At 41.7% G+C, this 16,916-nt stretch overlaps 2 non-coding genes across 2 annotated transcripts; both read right to left on the bottom strand.

Moving 5' to 3' along the window:
- Window positions 1–5,671: 5,671 nt before the first annotated feature.
- Window positions 5,672–5,744, bottom strand: TRNAT-UGU (transfer RNA threonine (anticodon UGU)). Its single transcript has one exon. It is a non-coding gene; the product is annotated as a tRNA-Thr (tRNA).
- Window positions 5,745–6,321: 577 nt separating this feature from the next.
- On the bottom strand, window positions 6,322–6,485 carry LOC139697020 (U1 spliceosomal RNA). The gene has a single exon (XR_011702723.1). It is a non-coding gene; the product is annotated as a U1 spliceosomal RNA (small nuclear RNA).
- Between the last annotated feature and the right edge of the window lie 10,431 nt (window positions 6,486–16,916).

The raw sequence follows: 16,916 nt of genomic DNA, 5'->3' as shown, positions 1-16,916 counted from the left end.
TGCAGGTCATAGGTAAATGTATTTGAAAGTAATGTTAGAATTTCCGTTTAAGTTATTAAGTAAAGTATTTGTGTCCCATGGGAGAAAATGATGTTTAAGAAAAAAATTGAGTCCACTAGATAACTGCAATTTTCGTCAAAACTCGATTGCTTGATGACGGTGCTGAATAGACAATTACCGTAAACCCCGTTGCGGGCGAAGGATTTGAGTCTTGCACAAGTGAGGTTGTGCTTTTGTCTTCATATATTATTTCATTTTTTTATCCTTTTTCCATCTGAATGTTAACTCCTTTTCTTCCAACTCCATTGTGTACCAAAATAGTATTGCGGGGAGTTAATATCCTTTTATTATTTCCAAGATTCGTTTCGATAAAAACGACTATACCTTAGGGATATGGTAGGAACTAGCATGGAAGACCCTACAAACACGAAAGTTAAGATATTTAGACAGGTCTTGCGGCTTTAACTGTAACATCAACAGAGTTATTGGGATCCTGGGCATGGTATATACCTCTCATTAACAGCGTTATATAATCAGCCAAGGGAGTAACTTTCAACAGTGTGCTATTGGTAATATTTAAAACGGAGGTTACATAATTGATGCCCAGTGACGTGCACGTGTCCTTTCAGTGAATGACGGGGTGCCATATATAAGTGGAAGTAGTGGAGTACCAGTAGAGTGTCTTGTGGCCTAACATCCCCTGCCACACCTCCTTGCGAGGCTTTTGGAATAGAGTATGGATGCAAATCCATACCGGAACATGATGCTACTCGTTCTTTCCTCATGCCACAAGAAAAGATTAAGCACCCTAAAAATTGCATTATAAAAACTTTCATGTATGCCATTCCTTTTACGAATGTTTTAACTTCTCCCACATGAAAAACTTAATTAAACCCGATGACTAAACACCATCGACCATGAGCCTTCAATTAGGCTCGCAGGACCTGACGTAGTTGCTTTAAGTTAGCTTACATTTTATACACATCAATATCCATCAAACCTTGTAAGCCACCAAATCGGGGGTGATAGGGAACTAGACTGATCACGTAATTTTTGGATAAAAGAGCAATGCTCTTTTAAGTGCTTTTAAAATGGGAGGAAGATATCAGCATTGGATGTTCTATCAAAAATACTGGAAGCGTTTACGTCTCCCAGGGAAGCATTTCAATTAAAACTCATTGGTTTTCATTGAAACGCTGCTCTGCGAGGGTAAGATAACAAGAAATCAACATATAGTAAATGTCTGATTCAGTGAACAAGAACTGTTGATCCACTCCACCTTCCCAACTTAAAAATAGTTGAACCAGGAAAAAAGAAAGATTAGCAAGCTAAAGATGTCACCATGCAACAATTTGAGAGTGCAAAAATCATTCGCCTTGACCGGGATTCGAACCCGGAACCCTCGATGTCCGAGTTTAAGAGGACGCCTCGATAGCTTAATTGGCTAAAGCACTTGGCTGGACATCGAGGAATCCGGGTTCGAATCCCGGTCAAGGCGAATGATTTTTGCACTCTGACTTGTTGCATTGCAATGCACACTCAGCGGATGACTCCGTTAAAAGTTACTGGCGCCACAACTCCCGCAGTTTCTTGGTATATGTTAAATATGTCAGAATGCTATCCAGTTCCAAGATTTGCGTCACACCAGAGAACTACATGTATGATATAGGCAGAGTCTTAGTCATTCCTTAATTCCGTATTTTGTTTCACAGCCACTCATTTAATAACAACATCCTCCTTTGGTTCTATCAAAGACATCCCTGTGGTTAATATCGTGACATTAAAGAGGCATTTTAAAGGCTGAGAACCATAAAGTGCTGTGGTCTAAGTGGGAATTCTTTGGATAATATTGAATAAAACAACTCAATCCAATGAATTAAATTTAAAAATTTACATGCACTTCCTACTCTGTAAGCAATCACGAGGGTATGTGGCAGGGGATATTAGGCTACCAGCGATTAAGTAGAGTGACTATTAATTTTTCACTAATAGCATTCGGGAAGTTTAGGTCGTTGTAAACTATGTTCTCTGCTACTCTAGAATTATATGAAGGGAAAATAATTTCTTTTATCGATCATCTATGCAGTGAATGTACTTTATCCCTGTGGTCTCGCCTATCCTTGTAACCAGGCGCTGGGATTTTTCTTCCACCGACGCAAAATAAAGCCTTAGTAGTATTTCATTTTTGGTGTTTCGACGGCTGAAGTCCTTTGCACCTCTCCTTAGCCTTTCCCTATTTTTCGGGGCCGAAATGTTTGTGTATGTGTATTTGTAATGCCGAGCTAATCGACCAATTCAGATAAAGAGTCTCAAGTCAAGGGCTCGTTTAAGTCAAAGCTAAGTCGTTTTTCGGTGAATCCTAATTTGCTAGTCGATAATTCGGATCCTATGTTCACTCGACTCGTTCGGATTACAACTCGATGTCGATTCGATCAGTATGGAATTATTTTATTTTTAACTGAAATGATCTGCTTATATGAGCATTGATCCTTCTGTGACGGCGGAAAGATTGAGACGCGCTTGCTGTATCCCATAAGAAAAACTTCATGTAAGAAGAAAAAAAATCTTTGCCACTTAAATAAAACTTACGGTCGCACGATGTATCAGTACTATAAAGGAAGAGTAGATTAAATAAGTCTTCGGCGTCGTCTATAGCATTTATGACTCATTTTTCGATGTGCTCACATTAGTTTTAGATGAGACCTTTTGTTCTTTTGACACACCACATTTCAAAGAATCAGCTGAGCCCATTTCTCTTTCAAGCCTTCGATAAGCACTAAATTCATGAATCTTTTCCGCATTTACATCATTTAGCTAATGAACCTGTCTGGGTTTCGAAAAGAAATTGGTGACAAATAATCCAAGGACATTATCTTCTGCATGATCCATTGTAGATACTAGCGATATGCTTGCCAATCTACTAAAAATGATGAGAGCTTCAGTTATTTCAGTACAAACATGTGGAAAATCAGCAATTTACATCTATATCTACATCAATACCCTGCGAGCCACCAAAAAGGTGTGTGGTAGGGGGTGCAGCACCAGGAGGAAAGGGTAAGGGATGAGGGGGTTAGGGTTTTTCAAATGGATGGGGAAAGGTGGGGGGAACCTGCAAAAAAATATATAAATATACTCGTATAACCATGCGCAGTCGCTACCTTGTAGGTTAATACAGAAAATGTCGAGCCGACTAGTGGGAGATTTCGATTACAAGCATTCTGGTCTCTTATTGTTCTAGGGAAAAATGACCATTTAAACCTGTCAGTCTTGCAGTCTATCTCTCTAATCTTATATTCGTGTTCCCTCCGCTCTAAGTACGTTGGGGTTCGTATTATGTTCTAGATATAAAGCGATTCTCTTGAATGATTATGAGGGTTAAACCATTGGCATTGCCATTTAGTTTTTGTACGAATGAACCTAATTTCCGGGATTCAATTGATTAAATACCAAATTAAAGCTCTCAACAATCTAAAGCAGCACCTAAAATTAAAAAAAATTGAGTGGCGTAGTCCAGTTGCTATAGTACTAGGCTGCCGACCAAGCGGAGCTGGTTCTATTACAGGTGACGACTCTGGGAATCCTCAGCGTCACCAAATCTAGGTGATTTTTTCCGGGTATTCGATCTTCTAAGGAAACCACAGTCAGCACAGGGTAAGAAACTGCGGCCGCTACACCGACGTGTGAATTTCGCATGTCGTACAGGGTTCTCACAACGAGTTAAGCCCCACTATCGTCAACCATCACACCAAGCATTCTCAACTATCACACCCACCATCGGGTTGATTACTGTGGTTATTAGAATTAGCAACGGTAGAATAGTTGCCCATGAGTCGGGGTTTTCAGGATGTCGCATAAATTGGCAAACACGTGGTTGGACACGTTCACCGGAAAGAAGAGCAGTAGTTTGGAGCACACGACTAGAAGTGAATAGCTGGTTGCTTGTTGTTTTGTTTTCGGGGAGGAAGGCACCAAAAGGGTTTGCGGATGGAGAGGGGTACGATAGAAGGCGGAAAGTTCTTCGCTCGTTACGTCCCGCCCCCCTCCATATTCGTCCTCACCCCACCCCTTCTCCCCCCACCTCTCGGCGCGTCTTCAGTGGTAAGCAGTGCCACCTGTTGCGGAACTCGTGGCGGAAGTGGGGTCGGGTGGGTCTTCTTTCCCTGCCCCTCCACTCCCGAGGGCGCACCTCCTATCCTCTGATTTCATTTCTCACCCTATCACTCTGCCCTTTCTCCTTCCTCCCCCAACTGTCCATCCGCCACTTTCCCTATCTAAAACCCCCCTCTCGCGCCCACCTCTTCTTCTTCCGCCCCCTGTCCTGCTCCCTACTGTGCTATCTCCACCGAGTTCAGTCACACGCCGGTACCTTTTTTGGTATTACCGAGTGGGCGAACACAGTCGTTTGCCCCATATTGGGTGAATAATTCGAGAATCTACATCCACAGAAATTACCCTGCATGCCACCAGCAACACAATGTCAGGAAAATAGCACTCAAGCAAATTTACGATAATATTTTGGAATTAAGAAAAATATTATTCATATATTTTTTTATATTTTCGGGCACTGAGTGCACGTGAATAGTCGTCTATTGATTTATGATCGCGTGATCACGAGCAGTTCAAGCATAAAAGTGTTGGCAAAGACCCTTACCGCATGGGACTGTCATTTAATGAATGTAGCACTTAGTATAATATTGTCTACCCTTCTTTGTTGTTTTCAAGCTTCTTCTTCCATCCATCGACTTTCTCTCACACACACGCCGTCCAATGCCAACAGCAGCGTGTCACATTCCCTGTTGTCACCTGTGACTTTAGGGGCGGAGACCATGAGTTGCATTTTCCCTTCTTACTTTCCAGTTCTGCATGACCTGTCTTGTTATGGTGGAAGTCTGTCGTAAAGATGGTTTTGGTTCATTTTTATTCCCTCTTTTCGTAGAGGTAGTAATAGTAGTTTTAGGGAAGGTGACCGACAGCTGAGGTCATTTGCGCCATCAGGGATAGATAGGAAAGGATGAACAGAAACCCGTTGTCGGCAATAGCCTACTCTTAAGGAAAGGCGCCAAGGGGCCCACAGCTTAACGTCCCTTCCGAAGGACGGCGCACTCACTCAAAGTCCCCTCCACATAGCATCTCAAGTAGGGATCGGGATGCTGCTGATAAATATCTGCCGCCGGGATGCTAACCCGGGCCCTCTGCGTGAGAAGTCAGCACGTTAGCCACCGCACAATCCCAGCTCCCCCGTTATTTCGTATAACAAATAACTAATTCATTGGGTCAAATAGATTCTTGTTTTAAGTTAAGTCTCCCTCTGGCATGTTTAAAATTTTGCACGTAATTTGAAGTTTTTTACTGAATATTCATTTCCTTTTCCCTTCCTCTCCAAAATCCTTCCTTAACACTTACCCTTCCCACTTCTGGCATGCACCTCCTGGTACTAACATTTTGTTGACTGGCAGGGTATATATGTAGATGTTGAATAGTAATAATTTTGGTATCGATTCGCCTTGGTGTCAACTTTCATAATGTATGCCCAACACAAAATTTCAGAGCTGCAGACATAGGTTCAGTACTAATCCCCGTTCATTGCATCAATCCGATTTTGTAATTATATCTCTAGATAGTATCCACAGTCAACAAATATTGGGGTCCATATTTCCCTGAGGAAAAATTTAGCCTCCAGAGAGATTTGAACTCTCGACCCCTGGTTTACAAGACCAGTGCTCTAACCCCTGAGCTATGGAGGCTTGTAACGGTTGCTTTCTCATATATTATAAACCAGCAAGAACGCACTGAAAAAATAGTTCCTTTACTTCGGCTTATAATAAAGTGTTGCAAACGTTCAATATTAGATGGGATGTAATAGATTCAAATCATATGTACAGACATTTTTGGAGTTCAACTCTCGTAGCATTCAGAATAGATGTTCAAAATAGGAACAGCAGAAATGTGTATTAAACGCAGTCACTACTACCAAAAATTTTACGCCCGAGTAGATGATCAAAATAGGTGCCGCAAAAATGTATATTGACGATACTTACGAGTCAAAATATGGCAACTGTTTGATCCACACGAGATGATGATAGTATGAACACTATGACCATGATTCTTTCCGAATAGTTTTGGAAATGCAGGCATTGTAACTCGTAAAAATCAATCGTCCTGACCAAGATAACGTCTAATATACGGTGCTAATCGTGTCTCAGGGTGGAAGACTTCATTTACAGCAGTACAAATAAAATTCTCTGCTTCAGGCTACGACCACTGCCGACATGAATAATCGCCGCCAGAAATTGACCTATGGATCGATGGTACCAGTTTATTGAGGGACAGCGCGAACGCAGTCCCTACTACCAAAAATTTTACGCCCGAGTTACCCACATTTGGGGCAATCGCAGGGGTCAGCTCGCCCGGAGTGCAATGGACAAGCCTCACCCTGAGGGAACCACCTCGCAGATCATGGTTGAACCCCTGCGCCAGGTAAGTATGATTCATTGGCCTTGACATCCGACCCAGTCCCACCGCACCGATTTTTCGCATAGCGGTTACTAAAATGTAAGTACCCCAATAATACGGACGATTGACCGCCGGAAATGCATTTATGTCTTCCTTATGACTTAGTTTCAAATAGAAGACGTCTAACGGTTACAGATATCATGTTCGTTCACGACGTTATTATTCATTATGAAACATTTCACGCTGCCCCTTGGATGGGATATGCAGGGATTTGGCACTTTAGAGTGAATGGTATTCTATTGCAAACTTATTTCTGCACCTGCGAAATTGACAGCTTTTATTTCCGACATCAATGAGGGGCTGAAGAGATGGATAAATATAGCCAGAAATATGTTTATGCCGTTGCTAGTTGTGGAAACAATTGTTCAATACGAAATTCTTTGATTGGCGAAATGTTAAAGATGCGAAAATTATGCATAAACCTTTTACTTCACTTCTACATCTACATAATACCCCGCAAGCCGCCGCAAGGGCGTGTGGCGGGGGGTGTTAGGTCACCAACCGTAAAAAAGAAAAATACCACATGCAAAAAAAAACAACACGGAAAATTACACCCACAGCAGCGCACACACTCATGCAAAAATCCCTTCATCCAATACTCATGCAAACACATATACCGCAAAACAACTAAAAACTGCACCCAAGAATGCAGCACGAAAGCCAACCTACAACACGGAAGCCAGGACACAACAAGCAAGAAATTGAAACATCACTACCACATGAAAATGTACCACGAAATACTCTACCCCCAAAGAGTCTGTAAAAGGCAGGGAATTCGACCCAACGTTGCAGGTAGCAGGTATTTCCCCCCGCGGAGAGGGACGAGGGATTGAAAGGGAAACTTAAAAACAGATGAACAGAACACGAATGAGGTCATTCGGAAAGAATGGGTTATTATAGCAAAACACATAAGGTTAGTGGAAGAGCATGCATTTAAATACAACTAATTATTTTTATACGCTGAGGGTGGCAAGTGGAATTTTTGCTATCTATAAGCCAGCAGTTGCTATCCCGTATTGTCCGTGGGAAGAAGGAGTCCTTGAGTCGGCTAGTTCTAGCATCTATTTCCCGAATTTTATATGCATGATCCGAGCGACCAATGTATGTAGGAGTACGAATAATTTGCGAGACCTCGGTGGTGAAACATGCGGATCTAAATTTATTTAATAATTTCAATCTTGCATTGAATCGTCTCTCAGCCAATGATTCCCACCCCAAATCCGTGAGCATTTCGGTGACGCTTTGCGTTTTATCGTAGGAATTTTTTACAAAACGGGCTGCCCGGCGTTGAACCTTCTCAATTTCCCGAATGAGGCCTTTTTCACTCGGATCCCACACGCTGCATGCGTATTCTAAATGAGGCCTTACAAGAGCGTGGTAACAACGTTCCTTGACCTTCGAGTCACTTTTGCCGACAATGCGTCTAATGAATCCCAATTTTTTATATGCTTGACCGCAGACTTTACGTATGTGAGTCCCCCAAGTTAAGTCTTTTGTGAATGTGACACCTAGGTATTTTACCGTATCAACTACTACCAGGTCACCTCCAGCTAATTTGTAAGCAAATCCCGTTGATCTTTTAAAGAAATTTACCCCTGAACATTTATTATAATTTAGAGTCAATCCCCAGTTAGAACACCATTTAGTAATGCAATCTAAATCCTGCTCTAGAATAAAACGATCCTCATCCCCAGATATCTCCCGATAGATCACCGTGTCATCCGCGAACATCCTAATTTTACTTTTCACTTCGCGGTTCAAATCGTTAACAAAAATCAAGAAAAGCAACGGCCCGATCACAATTCCCTGAGGTACCCCCGACGTGACTCGAACGCTGTCGGAACTAGCGCCATCAAGGACTACCCTTTGTTCCCGCTCTGAAAGAAAATCTTTAACCCAACTTATGGTGCCCTTGTTTATACCCGCGACCTTTAATTTATGAATGAGTTTACCATGTGGGACCTTATCAAATGCCTTTTGAAAATCTAAGAAGATGGTATCCACTTGCCTACCTCTCTCACCAGATAAAAGTAAATCATGTGTAAATAATCCTAATTGGGTTTCGCAGGAGCGGGTTTTCCTGAATCCGTGTTGATTGTCACTTAAAAAGTTAATATTGTCAAGGTGTCTCATTATTGAACGGACAATTATGTGCTCTAAGATTTTGCAACAGATAGAAGTGAGAGATATAGTTTTGTAATTACTGGGATCCTCCCTGTCACCACTTTTAAAAATAGGCGTTATTTGCGCGGTTTTCCAAATCTTAGGTACTTTGCACTCTGTGAGGGATTTGTTAAATATAAATTCAAGGTACGGGGCAATGTTTGGAGCTAAATGTTTTATCACCCTAGCTGGTATATTTTCGGGACCCGGGGATTTGTTGGGTTTAATCTCGTTAAGCAATTTTAGAATTCCTTGTTGGTCCACTGTTATTTTTTCCATGGGTGAAGTATGTATTGTTTCTTGGAGATATGCGGTGGCAACATCATTCGAGAAAACGCTTTGGAAGAATGAATTTAGGATGCTAGCTTTACCCTCGCTGTCTGTATGAATTATATTGCTACAATCGCAAGCCACGGTTTGTTTACTCCCATTTACTTCCATCTACATCTACTGAATACCCCGCAAGCCGCCGCAAGGGCGTGTGGCGGGGGGTGCTAGGACACCACCCATAATTTAGAAAAGAAAAAGAAAAAAAAACCGCATGCAATAACCACAAAATCATATATAAAAAAAACATGGCATACATTCATGCATGAACACTTACACCCCACACACATGCAAACACTCTAACTACCAACTAACATACACATGCACCTGAAAGTATACCTAATATCTCTATAGTGTTTAATTTTGTTCCGACTTGTAAATTCAACGTTTTTAATATTTCTAAAGTGACTTCGGTTTCTTGCTATTATGATTACTGATTGTTCGGGGAAAGAATGAGTATTTGTACCTATCTGTCTTGGAATCTATCTCCCTTAGTTTATCTTTGTGGTCTGATCTACCTAAGTAGTGTGGGGCCATTATAATTCCTTCAGTGTCATATTTAAACTCGTTTGTTCTGAACCTTTCTAAAAGTCTAAGCCTCGCTTGTTCTCTCCGCACTTCAAGTGGTTCCCAGCCTAAATCCCCTAAGAGACCTGTCACACTTGTGTTCTTATCATAACAATTTTTAACGAATCTAGCGGATTTTCTCTGGACTTTATCTAATTCTTTTTGCCAAATTTTCTCCCACGGATCCCAAATACTTGCGGCATATTCCAAATGAGGTCTAACTAGAGCAAAATAACACCTCTCTTTAACTTTTTCATTACATTTCCCCACCACCCGTTTTATGAAGCCAAGTTTCTTTAAAGCTGATCCGCATATTGTCCTGATATGTGCTCCCCATGAAAGGCGTGGTGTTAGAACAACCCCAAAATATTTAACTTGATGTGCCGTAGTCAATACTGAACCCTCTATTTTGTAGTTTATATCCTGTTCCTCGCTTCCTTTATTCCAAAATTTCAAAACTGCACATTTATCTATATTAAGTGTTAATCCCCATTTATTGCACCATTCCGAGATATTGTCTAAGTCTCTAGAGAGTAGCTCGCGATCTAGTTGGCTCCTTATTTCCCTGTATATCACCGTGTCGTCAGCAAATAACCTTAGATTGCTACTAACGTGTGTGCTTAAGTCATTTATGTATATTAAGAACAGAAGAGGCCCTATTACACTTCCCTGGGGGACGCCCGAAGTAACATCTCTCTCCGTTGAGCACAACCATCTATGACTACTATTTGTTTGCGGTTTGACAAGAAGTCTCTAATCCAATTAATTATTTTCTCATTGATCCCATAGTATTTAAGTTTATGTAACAATTTATTGTGTGGGACTTTGTCGAAGGCTTTTTTGAAATCCAGGAATACTGCATCGAGTACTTCCCTAACAAATGACCAGAAAGCTTTGGGGTCAGTGTCCAAGTGCTCGCTAAGTACTTTGCGTTTTAAGTCCAGTAAAGCGCTACGTAATTGTGTTTTGGTTTCAATTTTAGAGGATCTATATGTGTCCCATAATTGTTTATTCTCAGGGGATGATGTGTTCACGCCTGCCCTCTTTACCCTAGAGTGTAGCATTCTCTGCTTTCGAAGGGCTTTTCTAACGTCTTTATTGTACCACCTGGGGTCGCGATTTGCTTTAACGTATTTTATAGGTATGAAATCTACAATTCCTTTTTGCATGATATTGACAAATTCTGTCCAAGTTTCTTCCACGTTGACATGACTTAAGCGGGTTTTGAACTCGGGTAGTAAAGAGTTTAATTGATTGGCAAAAGATTCAAAGTCTGCTTTATGGTAATTATAAATTTTTCTTTTTGGTTTAACAATCTTTTTTATTTCTATGTCCAAGTGGACATTAATTGCTTTATGGTCACTCAAGCCTTCATCAGTTGATACACTAATAATCCGTTCAGGCGTGTTTGTGAGAAATAGATCCAATATGTTCTTTCCACGGGTGGGCATGCGTACTGCTTGATGGAGGGAGTTTTTTTGAACCAATTTTATCATGGAATTGCAAGATTCGCGATCGCAGGTCCCAGATTTAACGATATTGTTGTCCCAATCTATTCCAGGGAGGTTAAAGTCGCCACCAATTATGTTTATGCTGTCATTATATTTACGTGTAAAATTGTAAATTTGATCGTTGAGGGTGTGAAGTGTTTTCAAATCCGAGTCTGGAGGTCTGTAGAAAGAGCATAAATTTATGTTGGGTTGATTGGTCCGTAATAAGGTGCACCAAACACTTTCTATGTTATTATTTTCAAATGAAACTTGCCTGCTTTCAAAATGACTTTTAACTGCCACGAAAACCCCTCCTCCGGGTCTTGTATCTCTATCGTGTCGGTAAACTTTGAAATCTATTGGGAAAATTTCTTGGTCGATTATATCATTGCACAGCCAACTCTCTGTGCCTAATACTATTTCAGCGGAATGAGTTTGGATTATATGTTCTAGGTCCGCTGATTTGTTCTTGAGGCTTCTGCAATTTATAACAAGTATAGTTAAATTATTTTGATGTTGAATAACGTCCTTATTTGTGCCTGACTGTAATTTAGGACGCCTTTGTGGGGAAGTGCGTGTCACATGTCTTTCTAAATCAATGCCAGTGTTGTCGGTGACTTTTATATTTTTATTAATAATATTATACGCGCTATCCCCAGATGTTACTGACCCACTAAGTGACCTGCCCTCTATCCTAAAAAAGGCCTACAGTGGTCGAGTATCCTATCCGCTACCTTACTCGCCGCTTCCGCCGTGTAATGGACCCCAGAACGGTTAAGGGGAGTCCTGCAAGATCGGAGGGTTGGCCTCAGGTCGACGAAAGAGGCTCCTATGTCCGAGCAGAATCTCGATAGTCTCTGGTTTATGCCTTCCACTCGGCTCCAAACCAGAGACCCGCGGTCCTCCCTCGGAACGATACTGCAGACCGTTAGTCCCAGCCGAACCCCCTCGACGCCCTGGACGCGCTTCACCTCGGAGCTCAGTTCCCTAAGGGAACGGAGGACCTCCTCGGATCCACGGTCCGTGACGTCGTTGGTGCCCACATGGGCCACGACCTGCAGCCTAGAGCACTTCGTGCCTTTGACCGCCGCCTCGATCGCCTTCGTCACCTGAGGGACTCCTCCGCCTGGTATACACCAGGCGGTCACCCGTTGATCGGCGCCTACGCGGCGCGCCCTTTCCCTCAATGGGACCATTACACGACGGACATTCGAGCTACCTATTACTACAATTCCCTCCCTTCCCGTTCCCTGACGTCTTACCCTAGGCAGTGCCCTCGGAGTAGGGGTAGGGGCTGCAAGTACGGTGGTGCTGACATCCGACAACACCTGGTACCTGTTGGAGACGGGGATGGTATCTGCCTCCTCAGAGTCCAATCCACGCCGCAGCGTTACCTTCCCCTTGCCCCGAGAGACGACCCTCCAATCGTCCGACCTACGGACGTGAGACACTCCCTCGTTGGGAGATGTGACATGGGGTAGGTCTCTAATCGCCCAGCCACGTGTTGCATTCGGACGAATTCGTGCACCCATATGGGCGTGGCGGGTTTTCGTATTCCCACCCCGAGCACCATCTCTCCTGAGGGGGGTCCTCCGGCCAGCGATCTCCGATCGAAGCTCCCGCACCATTCTCTCCAGCATAACAATACGGGCCCTTAAAGCCGCGCATTCGCCAGTGCCTTCGAGCATGGCAACAGGGGACCTAGATGAAGCCATCTTAAATAACAACCGAGTTCCCAACAAAAGCTAACTTGTATACGCTACGCTAAAATTTCTAAGAGGGGTTAGTTAAATTTAGCTCAATCAATAAGTTACGCTTTGGAATATAGTAAAGAAGGGAAAGAAAAAAGATGGTAAAGAAAAAAAAGCACTCACCGATAAACCAATTAGATTCGACGGACAAAAACCACCGCAAGCCACTAAGAGTACCCACTAGGAATACCACCAAACTATTAAAAACTAATAACAAGCAACACAAAAACTAAATAAACTTAAATATTTCACAAAATTAAAGCTAACACTAAACTACACTTCACTAGGGAAGAACAAACACAGAGGTACAGAAGTATCAGCAGGCACGCAGGTAGTCTCAGGTAGGGTCGAACCGGTTCTAGGGAGCGAGCTCGAGCACGTCTGTTCTCGGCAGAAGCCAGGCAGAGAATGTAACTTAATGAATGTAACTTGGTGAATGTAACACTTAACACAAATTGTAAAATTGAAGGGGGCAGGCAAATTCAAGTATTCGCTCTCCGCTTGGCGATACAGAGTCATAACAAAATCTAACCCAAGCATATGAATATTTTTTATTAAACTAAATGTTATCCATAAAATGGTGGATTCCGGGGCATTTATGTAGATGTAGATGTAGGTCTACCTAGAGGCATCTCTTCGCCGTTGATAATTTTTAAAACAATTACTCATTTATAATTTACCCTTGTTTTGAATTTAGTCTTCCTCCATCATGTAAACATATATGCACGTTGTTTGATAGTTTTTTAACGAATATTTTTCCCTTCACACTTCCTCTACCATATCCTCCCTTATCACTCACCCTTCCCACCTGGCGCTTACACCCCCAGTCACAGACCTTTGTGGTAAGTCGCGGGATGTTTATATTTTCGAATATGAAATATTTTGCTTGGCGAAATTGATATGGTAATGGTAGATAAACTCTGGAATGAATCATCGCATTTGGGTTTTATTTCATATTTGAAAACTTTATCAAAGGAATTGGAAATCGTTCGGGGAAATCCACGGGATATCTTGGAAATTGCTACAGAAAGAGAATGAGCGTGTGTGGGCATGCTGAAGGAATCAGTAATGAATAGTTTCAGACGTAACTATATGGAATTGTTTAATAATGAATAATGTTAAAACAAAACATTTTAACTCCACATCAAAAATAAATCATGCTGTCTAACTGTTAAAAAGATGGGTCTATTAAATAATGGAATATCATAGAGGAAGAAACAAGGGGATCGAGATGGTGCGGGGGCTAACGTACTGGCTTCCCACCCTGAGGGCGCGGGTTCAAATCCCGGCGGTGTTGAATATTTTTCAGAGGTATCTCGATCCCTACTTGAGGTGCTTTGTGGAGGGCACTTTGAGTGAGTACGCCGTCCGTCGGATGGGACGTTAAACTGCGGACCCCTTGGCGCCTTTCGTAAAGAGTAGGCTAATGCCGACGCCGGGTTTCTGTCCACCCTTCATCCTTTCCTGTCCGTCCCCTATGGCGCAAATGACCTCAGCTGTCGGTCGCCCCCCCTAAATACTACTACTAGGAAGAAACAAGCAGGATATCGACAAAATATACACTACCAATTATTATCATCTCCTACGCGATTGCTATATATTTGTAGGTGCATGTGTATGTTAGTTGATAGAATATGTATTTGCATGCGTGTACGTTAAAAATGTTTTCGCATGAATATCGCATTCTCCTCAGTGGGTGTAAATTTGCATGAATTTGTTGCTTTTGCACTTGGTTTTATTCTCTTTTACGGGTGGTGACCTAACACCCCCACCACACGCCCTTGCGGCGGCTTGTCGGGTGTTGTGTAGATTTAGATCTACATCTACTTAATACCCCGCAAACCGCCGCAAGGGCGTGTGGCGGGGGGTGTTAGGACACCACCCGTAATTTAGAAAAGAAAAAGAAAAAAAAACCGTATACGATAACCACAAAATCATATATCCACAAAAAAAACATGGCATGCATTCATGCATGAACACTTATACCCCACACACATGCAAACACTCAATCTTCATCTTACATACACATGCACCTGAAAGTATAACTAACAGCTCTGCAGTGTTTAACTTTGCTCCGACTTGTAAATTCAATGTTTTCAATATTTCTAAAGTGACTTCGGTTTCTTACTATTATGATTTCTGATTGTTCGGGGAAAGAAGGAATATTTGTACCTATCTGTCCTGGAATCTATCTCCCTTAGTTCATCTTTGTGGTCTGTTCTACCTAAGTAGTGTGGGGCCATTATAACTCCTTCAGTGTCATAGTTAAACTGCGATGACTTGTCTTGCTATGGTGGAGGTTTATCACATACGTGGTTGTGATATATAGGTACAAATACTCTTTCTTTCCCCGAACAATCAGAAATCATAATAGTAAGAAACCGAAGTCTCTTTAGAAATATTGAAAATATTGGATTTACAAGTCGCAGCAAAGTTAAACACTGCAAAGCTAGCTGTTAGGTATACTTTCAGGTGCATGTGTATGTAAAATGTAGATTGAGTGTTTGCATGTGTGTGGGGTGTAAGATTTCATGCATGAATGTATGCCATGTTTTTTTTGTGGATATATGATTTTGTGGTTATTGCATGCGGTTTTTTTTCTTTTTCTTTTCTAAATTACGGGTGGTGTCCTAACACCCCCCGCCACACGCCCTTGCGGCGGCTTGCGGGGTATTAAGTAGAAGTAGAAGATACATTTTTAACTCCCTACTTTTTCGTTTACCGAAATCGAACTTTTATAGGGGATGAAATTTACTCTAGTTCGGAAACTTTTCCTCCAGCATGTAAATGGATAATCACGACTTTGCGGGTTTTTCCATCGAATATTTTTTCCCTTTTCCTAATCACTTGAGCACCCTTCCGATCCTTTATCCATCGACCCTGGCTCCTGCAACCCTTGCCACACACCGTTTTGATGGATCTTGGGCATTCATTAGATTCATCATAGATTGCAATGTGCTATTGAAATAGAAACTTTTCATGGATCAACACTTTGTGCGAATACATTTGTCACTTCTAGCTCAGTTCATAGCAGGAGTACACATTCCTCATCGATATTTTTCTTTCCATACGACGCTCGTATAAATTACGAAGTTCTGCATGAGGAAGAGGAGAGTTGTATAGCAGGCGGAAGATGTGGGAATGGGGTCTCAGGATGGCTTATCAAGAAATGGAGAGGATTTAGTTTCTGAAGTGGTGTGGGATTAGGGAAGGAAAAGTGAGAGTCCTGGATCCAAGCATGCGTGAGGAATGAAAGCCGAGTGTCAGGTTAGGAGCAGACACGAAGAGTACTCATGTTTCAAAGCTGCCTTGATTGCGTTAATGCTGCCCACGGCAAAACTTATTATTAAGCCAATAATATGATTTTGATATAACTATAAAAACTTACTAATTAATTGCCTAGTTAGGGGACATGGAATATGGGCATGAAGAAAGAATAAATATGAAATATGGGAAATCAAACGAAAACGAGCAAATTATTTTTATATATTTGGAAAAAAAGAAGAATTTAAATGAGGAAATCCGAATAAGGGTGTGCTAGGGGATGAAGTGAATCGAGAGGAACTTTCGAAACATTTCCTAGATAGGCGAATGCATGGATTCTGAAAGATAAAACTGATAATTAGGCAAAATATAATTTTAGACGCCATGACCAAGGTAGAGTTTAATGCTCTATGGGTGAGAGAGTTTTTTAGGGCGTCTTCAAAAGTTTTATGCAACTGAGAATTCGTCAATTTTTTGGGGTTGCAAAGTACAGATTGTGCGAGTGTAGAGTATAACATCTATGTATATAATTGGTCATTACCCAACGAAGTAAGTTTTTGTCATGCATAGTAACATGACATATTTATGGGCAATGCCACAACATTCCAACATAATGACAAACATTTCCGCTTCAAAATATTCCAAAACGCATCAACTCTAACTTGGTGTGAGCATGGTTCACATTAAATTTGAATTTCTTTTCATATACTATCCAACTATTCTTATAATATAGGAAATCGTTTTGGGAATGACTTGGTGGAACTACTTCATGATTTAAAAGAACTCAAAAACTAATGCCACGTAAAAATCCCTGCTGTACAACCCAAGTGTGGTTTCTGTG

This window comes from Hetaerina americana, unplaced genomic scaffold (genome assembly GCF_022747635.1).
Source record: "Hetaerina americana unplaced genomic scaffold, ioHetAmer1.1.p SCAF_7, whole genome shotgun sequence".
NCBI classification, from domain to species: Eukaryota; Metazoa; Arthropoda; class Insecta; order Odonata; family Calopterygidae; genus Hetaerina; species Hetaerina americana.
Note: the sequence above shows the minus strand (reverse complement) of the source record. Positions and strands in the feature narration are given on the sequence as shown.